Source organism: Cryptomeria japonica, chromosome 7 (assembly GCF_030272615.1).
Source record: "Cryptomeria japonica chromosome 7, Sugi_1.0, whole genome shotgun sequence".
NCBI lineage: Eukaryota > Viridiplantae > Streptophyta > Pinopsida > Cupressales > Cupressaceae > Cryptomeria > Cryptomeria japonica.
In genome coordinates, this window is record NC_081411.1 from 676,847,934 (window position 1) to 676,856,811 (window position 8,878).

Sequence of the window (8,878 nt, forward strand, 5' to 3'; positions counted from 1 at the left end):
GTTGCAGTCACATGTGGCAAAATTTTGAAAAGGGGTTTGGGTTCGTTTGGGTTCGTTAGTACAAAAACATGTAAATTATATATATATGCAGCCTATAAGCATGAACTAAGATTAGCATGTCACATAGCATCATATAAACAACAAAACCAGCATAAACTTGTAATCATAGCATCATGATCATACCATAACAGCATCATATACATCAAGTTTAATATCAAAATGATAAACTATTCAAGTATCATTGTTTCAACTTTCAACAATTTAAAGTTTGATCATCAAATGGATTCTCTAATGGGGGTTTGGGGCAACGCCCCCAACGGGGTCAAGGGGCAGCACCCCTCGCAGGGTCCCAGGGCAGCTACAACCTTCAAACCAACACGGAACTCCATGGCGTGCATCAATTTTCTGCTTTTATAAGACGTCGGGAACAAGGCCAAAGAAGTCGAAATTCTAATCAAGGTGCATTCTCCGGTACGGGAATTGTGTTTTCTGACTTGTTCTTTCGTACAGACTTGTGCTTCTCTCTTGGTTGTACGATGCATAGGTGTGTGGCTTGAGACATAGGGTCATTTTAATTTTTTATGTGGTGGAATTCAAAAATAAATAAATTTTGCAAAAAAAAAATCCATTTTTGGGCTGTCAGACCCCTGGGTTCGACTTGGGTCCCTCTTGGGTTCGACCCTGGGTCCTCTTGGGTTCGCCTTGGTTAGAGAGGCCTATGAACCATAAGCATTTCAAATTATGTTTTTTAGTCACAGAACAACTTTTGGAATAGTTTTTGTGATTTATGTTTTTAGCCTACAAAATATTTTGATGGGCAAAAAAGTATGGAACATGGGGAATTCTATAATCATTTTATTTGTATTAAAAAAACCTTCATATATAAGAAATAATCAATACCAACATAGGAAGACAAAAAAGATAGTATGTATAGAAAGTGTAGATAGCACAACTATTCCCCTCAACAACTTCATATCTGCTCACCCAGCCAAAATCACCCTTTCTATTATTAATCAATTCATACAGAAGTAACAGTTAAGCTGATGTGGGAAGACTTGTGCTGATTACCTCTCCAAGGGAAAATCCAAATGGATTAGCTGTGCAGGATAAGATCAACTCGTAGCCTGCAATCACGGAGAATTCAATCACTGGGTTAGCTATATTTGAAATATGGCTTCCTTCTAAAGCAGCTACTTGTGATCCAGGAAGGAGGTCATAACGAACTTCCCATCTCTTCTTCTCTGCATTGGTTATATGAACTCTTACTGGGTCGTGCGTCTCATGCCTGCATTAGAATCTCACTTCATCAAGTGCTTTGTCAAAAATCATCTTAAAATAGCTCTTAAAATATCATCTTAGAAAAAGGAACGGTGTACACAAGAAATGTCAACCTCATCAAGCACTTCAACTTTGACCTCAATAATCCTGTAAAACAGTGGCACCCACCAAATAAATTTTCAAAACATCTGAATACAATAAAATCTGCATACCTAAAGCCAAGGAAATTCGTATCCTTGTATCTCACTTGAAATGTTAAATGAAATGAATAAATCCAAAAAGGAATCCAAAATAATAATAATATTAAATCCTGAACCAAAATTACTAAATTCCTTCACTACTCAGTAAAATACATAACCAACAAAGCTCAATTAATGCTCAATTAGCTGATAGCTTACTATTATAGATGATTTGCATGAGCTGTAAAAAGTTTGAAAGCCATTAGCTGATAGCTTACTATTATAGATGATTTGCATGAGCTGTAAAAAGTTTGAAAGCCACTAAAGAATACCATGCTACAACAACAAATTGCAGAGCAAGGCTTCTACGGACATACCAAAAGCCCAATAGGGCATTGCAGCTGTGTCCTATGAAGAACATCTAATGGAGACGAACCTGCAAAGAAGTAGAAGTCCAGTGAACCCCCATAATCTTGTGTGTCCACTTACTGCCACTATAGAAGAACATTTATACCATAGTTGTTTTTGAATTGGGTTTCCCCTTCTAAAGCAGCTACTTGTGATCTAGGAAGGAGGTCATAAGGAACTTCCCATCTCTTCTTCTCTGCATTGGTTATATGAACTCTTACTGGGTCTTGCGTCTCATGCCTGCATTAGAATTTCACTTCATCAAGTGATTTACACAAGTCAAAAGGATTAAAAAGAAAAAAGAAAACAAGCCTAAATTTACCTAAAGAAAAAAGAAAACAAGCCTAGATTTACCTTCCAAATTTAAAGTGTTCTATCCACAGATCTATATTACAAAGGGGCAAAAATAACTGATGGGTATTAGGTAAAAATGTTAATCACACATTAAAGCATTGAATTATGTCCAAAATCAAACATGTCATGCCCACCACTATCATAGTCATGCAAGCAACAACAAAAGCTTCGAGGGTAAAGGGTAATACTACTAAGGGTGTATAAAGCTATTTGATAGAATGTCTCAATAGAATGTGGTCTGCATAATATTTAGACAGAGGGTAAATAAGGGAATAATACTAAGGCTAAAAAACTAGGGCTTACATACTATCCATCAGCCAAACATCATTGTGCTGCACAAGTTGTTGGTAGTTGAGTTATTTATTTCAACAGTGACCAAAAGATTGTGAAGGCATGAGTTTTTTAGGTAACTGTTAACTCACAACTAACATTTAAAGATTATATAGCTTTCAAAATATACCCAAAACATGTGAATCGGCCTAAGCTATATGAATTCCTTGAGAATTATAGATAATACCATTTAATAGCAATTCGATGGTAAGAAGTAGAATAGGCCATCTTGTTAGACAAAGAGGCAAAATGGCTGATAGATTATCCACCATGTTCTTGCTATTAAAGCTTTTCCCATAGTATTGGGTAGAGTCATTTGCTATATCAATCCACTTACTTGAGTTGGACAAATCACTCACTGAAGCTTGAGATCCCTACAGGTTTCAACACCCCTAGGGAACAAGGATAAACTCCCTGTATGTTCTTCATTGAGAAGAATGTGTACTAGTTGACTAGCCAAAGGCTTCATCAACGTGGATTCTACACAGTCGTCCTCCAAAAGCATGCAACATCAACCGTTCACTATCTTGGTGGTAGCTTTGGAAGATCATTGAGATTTAGACCTGATAAGAACTGCCTGTGGAATTTGTCTGTTGGGCCGAAAATTCTGCTGCATTCTATTACTGTTGTCCACAAAAGCCATATTCGAGGAGAAAAAGAAAAGATTTGGAATCATATTCTCAACGGCATCAAGTAAATTTTTTCAAGAAGATAAAACATAGTTTAAGATTCTTCACTTTATTGGCACGACAATTCACAGCATATAATGAGTAGCATGGTAAACCCCCGATAAGTATTCTCCTGCAGCTAGATTCCAAACTTGTAGATCATGGAATCTATAATTGTGTCTAAAAATAACATTTGGGGTTTCATATACATTCATATTGTGCCTCATTCTGTAAAGCAACAAAGAGCAATTCGCAGCATATTATGAGAAGCAGCATAGTAAACCCCTGCTAGGTACCCTTTTGCAGCTATATTTCAAACTTGGCGATCATGGAATCTATAATTGGGTTTGAAAATAACATTTGGAGTTTCATATACAATCATATTGTGCCTCAATCTGTAATGTAATGAAAGAATGCTTTTCTTGTCGGAGAAAGAGAATAAGGTATCTAGTAGCTGCATTCATAGTTCTATTATAATCTCCATGTGCTCTATAAATCTCATTTTGAAGCATTTGCATAAGTGTCATCAAGTATGCATTGAATTGCTTGAAGTTGTGAGCACACAAGTTGAGCATTGAACTGCAGTTTTGAGGCTACAGCAAATTGCTTACGGTGAAGCTCCTGGGTGTTACACAGAGGTGAGACTACTGAGTTTCTATCTTCTGAAAAGTTGTGGTGATTTTCCTTGCAATTAGGCCTTTTCATTTATCGGGTAGGAAGAAAATCTTCTCTAGTTAGTCATTGGGTTTCAGGGTAGGTTATTATAAGTAAATATTGACCTAATTGCTTAGCATCTGGATTCCACTGTGTAATATCTTTGATTGCATCAATGTTTCAGATAGCATTCATAATGGATCATAGAGTGTGATCAGAAACATTGATGCAATAAAAAATCTTACACAGCGCAATCTAGAAAATAAACAATAATTATAATGGACTGTGGAAATCTAATGTCTCTTAAATATTGACCTATTAAAACAGGGTTGGATTGACTTATTTTGTAAATTTAGACTTTGAATAAAGGATCATGGTGACTTGTTTTGCAATCGAGTATTGACATTTAAATGAAAGGTTGTGTGATTTCGTTTGTTCTTAGGTATGCAGGTTTTATCTTTACCAGGGTTGGAATTTTTTTTCCTGTAACTAGAATATTCAAATTTGACTTTTAGTGAAGGGTTTAAGTGATGCCTCTTGGGCTTGTGTATTGGGCTATACCTTCGGTAGGTTTAAGAGTTGTTCCTATGGCTAAACAATCAAAGTTTATACTCTTTTAAGGTGATAATTATTCTACTTAGGTGTGGCTAGTCTGTATCCTGTAGTCTGTTCCACAACCATCACAGCAAGTTAAAAAATTCTCAACATAGTACAATGATGAGGCCAAACACGCTAGGTCTATTGTTTTAGTCATAAAATTCATCAGCTTTAATTCGGCTTCTCCTTAAGCAAACTGCAAATAGTAACTTTAGAACTAGGAAATCATGCATCCCCAAAGTGGTTTCAGGAATCCCTATTCAATATATGGAATTGGAGATAGAAATCATACTGGTAGGCAACCATCTTGGGCTACCATTCCCATATCTTAGCCTAAGCCTCAACCTCAATCTCTTAGCAGCAACAAGTTCCGAAGCCTGAGGCCAGGAAGGAAGAACCTCGAAAACCCACCCAGCCTGCTAGATAACTCTCAAAACCTGAACCCCAAATGCCCAAGCAATATCAGAAAAAAGATACTGCAACAGAGCCTAGAAGAGAGTCACCCATACCTCCTCCTCCTCCTCAGCTTGTGAACTTATCTCCCTCTTAGAGCAACAAAACTGAGGAGTTGAGCATAGTTCCTGCAGATCAAGGTAAGGCCAATGTGTAGGGATCAAACTTCGAACCAGATAAATCTCTTCAACAACGCATAAAAGAAGACATAACCAGTCTCACTCGCAGGCTGGCAGAGCTCCATGCACAGCATAAGCTCTTCAATGCAGACCAGAAGCAGAAAGGGCAAGCTGAGATGGGTGTTGGTGTGATCACTAAAGCTGTATCTTTTGGTTCATTTTGGCACTATAGCAGGACAAGTCTAAAGCAGTGGTATACACAAAACATACAAAACAAAGGTGGTAACTAAGACAAAATGATGGTGAACACAATCTAAAAGGTTAGGCACATATATGTACCAGGTCCCATTTTTAATCATTCATGTCAACCTTATCAAGCACTTCAACTTCAATAAAACAATGACAACCGCCTAATATATTTTCAAAACTTTCCAAACATCTCAATACTAGAAATTCGGATTTCATTCTCTATTCTATGAAACCTACTAACCTGAAGCGAAGGAAAATCATATCCCATTTGAAATATTAAAGAAATTGAATAAATCCAACAAACCTACCAGCGCTCCCAAAACAAGGAATCCAAAAAAAATATTAAACCCTGAACCAAAATTACTGAATTCCAATGGTAAACAATCTTCACTACTTGGTATATTACATAACCAATAAAGCTCAGTGAGCTGATACTTTGACCTTTACTAGTGTAGATGATTTGTAGGTTCTGTACAATATTTAAAAGTCAATAAACAAAACAATGATACACTAAAAAACTGCAGAGCAGGGCATCTGTGGACATACCAGAAGCCCAAGAGGGCATTGCAGCTGTATGTCCCATGAGGTCAGCAAACCACTGAACCACATCTAATGGAGATAAACCTGTGAAGTAGAAATCCAGCGAACCCTCAATAAGCTTGTATGTCAAGTCTAAAAAACATCCATACCATAGTTTTTCATAAATAGAATTCCATAATTGATATTTAGTTAAAATATATATTATAATACATATTTAGTTAAAATATATATTATAATACACATTTAGGCTTTCTAAATCCATAATATCAAAAAAATATTCTTTAATCACAGAATAATTTTAAGTAATGACTTTTGGAACAATACTTTCATGGACAACAAAGCATGGAACATGGGGAATCTATAATCATTTTATTCATCTTAAAAAAAACCATCATTTATAAGAAATATTCGATCCCAACATAAGAAGATAAAAAAGACATAATGGATAAAAGCTTTATCTCCTATATTAAAATATACGCATTGAATTATGAAAATTCAAATGTAGAACTTAAATGAAAACGAGAAGTAAATATCTCAACAAATTCATATCTGCTCACCCAGCCAAAATCATCCTTCCTATTCAATTCATAAAGAAGTAACGGTGAAGCTGATGTGGGAAGGCTTGTGCTGATTACCAGATAATGAAAACCAAGCTGCCATAAGAGGAGTTGAACAGAACCTCCCCATAGGATCTGTGCTTGATAGAAATTCCAAATGGATTAGCTATGCAAGTGAAGATCAACTCATTTCCTGAGAACACAGAGAATTCAAACGCTGGGTTAGCTGTTTTGAAAATATGTTTTTCTTCTAGAACAGCTACTGTTGATCTAGGAAGCAGGTCGTAAGAAACTTCCCATCTCTTCATCAGTTATATGAACTCTTGGCAGGCCCTGCATCTCATGCCTGCATTGGAACTCACTTCATCAGTCCTTTACTCTTGAGCCAAAAGGATCTGAGTGAAAACAAACCAAAATTCCCAAGAAATCAAAACACAGTGTAGAAACTGAAAGATTAAGAGAAAAATAGCCATCCAAATCTGAAGTGTTTTATCTACAAATCTATATTCCAAAGGGGTAAAAATAACAAATGGGTATTAGGTGAAAATGTATTAATTGCATTGAAGCATTAAATTATCTTCAAAATCAAACATGTCATGCCGCCACCACTGTCATCATAATGCAAGCAACAACAAAAGCTTCGAGGATAATAATACTAAGGGTAAATAACCAGGGCTTAAACCTTCAAAGGTAGAGGGTAATAATACTAAGGGTGTATAAAAATTATTTAATTGTTTTAAGTGAATATTATTCTGTCAAATGGTATAGCTTTAAATGCTCCGGCAGATCTGTATGCAAACGAATGTGGAGCCCTCTGCTTAGCGCGTGAAATGTTTGACAGAATTCCTCAAAAGGAATGTTAAACCATAGACACTGCGTGTGAACTGTTTGACAGAATTCCTCAAAGAAATGTGGTCTCATGGTGTTCCATGATCTCTAAAAGCACAAAATGGACATGTGGAAAGACCAATTAAAGGTGATCTGCATTACTCTGATTATGGCGGTTGTTTCACCATTTCCTCCACCTGATAAGATTGAGATTGAATGCATTCAGATGGAGGGTAGTAAGGATGAAGGAAATGGATATGTGTTGGGTTTCCTTATAGCAAACCAAAAGGTCGACCATTGTCAATTGTTATTGTTTCTTCAAAGCGGGTTTAGCATGCAACTAGTAAAATCTCAAGTTCTGCATATAACGAAATTAAGGATGAAAATGGTGTGAGTGGTGAGAAAAGGTGAGCAATAATGGGATGAGGAAGTTGCTATTAAGAGGATGAAAACTACTGAGACTAAATAATTTTAATCCATAATGAAAGTTCCTTACAAAATTTATCATGCCAACAAACAATAATTACCTGGAAGAAGATTTTGCCCTCAGTTGCTTTGCGTCTTCCTCTCCTCTGCCTTTCCTCTCCTCTGTCTTTCCTCTCCTCTGCCACAAAAAATAAACAGACAGACAAAAAAAATAGACAGACAGACAAGCGTGCACGCTGTACACAAGAAAAATGAAAAATGAAAACGAAAGAAGCACTTGAAAATTGAACAAAACAGATAGAAAGAACAGAACATTGGAAAGAGACAATCACAGAACAGAACATTGAAAAGATACAATCACAGAACAGAACATCGACAGAGAGAGGCAATCAGAGAAAGAAAGAATGTCTGTAACCGAATGAAACTGAATTGTTTATAAAGAACTGATGTCTCTAATCGAATGAAACTGAATTGTTTATCCTTGTGTTAATTTCAAATGCGTTTTCCCGTCTCCATCAACATTTTTTTAATTTTCTCTCCATCAACATTTTTTTAATTTTCTTTACCGTTATCATTCTCTCAACGGCTAATCTTTTCTGGGAGATCTTCTCTGTCGCCGGCGGCCTTCCAGCTAAGGGCTCCGGCATGATGATCTCTGCAATGCCCTACACGGTTGAGAATATGCCAGCTGCACATTTATATTCCGAAATTCGGTGTGCAATGGGTACACCGAAGAGTAAGGAAATTTTGGTTTATGAGGTCAGTTTGTAGACAGAGATGAAGAGTAGAGATAGATAAAGATAGAGAATAGGGAATTAAAGAGGGAGAGGTAGAGAGGAATAGATATAGAGGAAAGGGGAGAAAGAGATATAAATTATGAGGTAGAATGATAAAAAGAGAAATAAAATAAGATCTAGAGAGGGGTAGAAATAGAGGAGACAAAGAGATAAAAAAACATAAAGAGAGAAAAATAAATAATAGAGAGGGCAAGGTAGAGAGAGGGGGAGAGGGAGAGAAGTAGAGATATATGGGAAGAGAAAGGGAAATAGTGGTATAGATAGAAAGATAGATAGGACATAAGGAGGGAGAAACAAAGGGAGAGATGGGGAGAGATAATCTTAGAGGAGGTTGATTGTTTTGAATCCTCTAGCATTGATAGAAAAATATCTTTTTTTATCTACAAACACTTGAATCCTCTAGCAATGCATACGTTGAAGAGGTATAGAAGGTCAATTAGG

At 36.4% G+C, this 8,878-nt stretch overlaps 1 long non-coding RNA gene across 7 annotated transcripts; it reads right to left on the bottom strand.

The window, feature by feature from the left end:
* Positions 1-975: 975 nt before the first annotated feature.
* On the bottom strand, positions 976-8,503 carry LOC131040402 (uncharacterized). 7 transcript variants are annotated; one of them, XR_009104845.2, is made up of 5 exons: positions 7,742-8,503; positions 6,465-6,732; positions 5,836-5,913; positions 1,392-2,105; positions 976-1,285 (listed from the first exon to the last, which is right to left on the bottom strand). It is a non-coding gene; the product is annotated as an uncharacterized LOC131040402 (long non-coding RNA). The 7 variants fall into 7 exon arrangements; XR_009358364.1 differs by having other exon boundaries at positions 976-2,105; positions 7,742-7,802; positions 8,207-8,498; XR_009104844.2 differs by having other exon boundaries at positions 976-1,425; positions 1,835-2,105; positions 7,742-8,498.
* Positions 8,504-8,878: the final 375 nt, after the last annotated feature.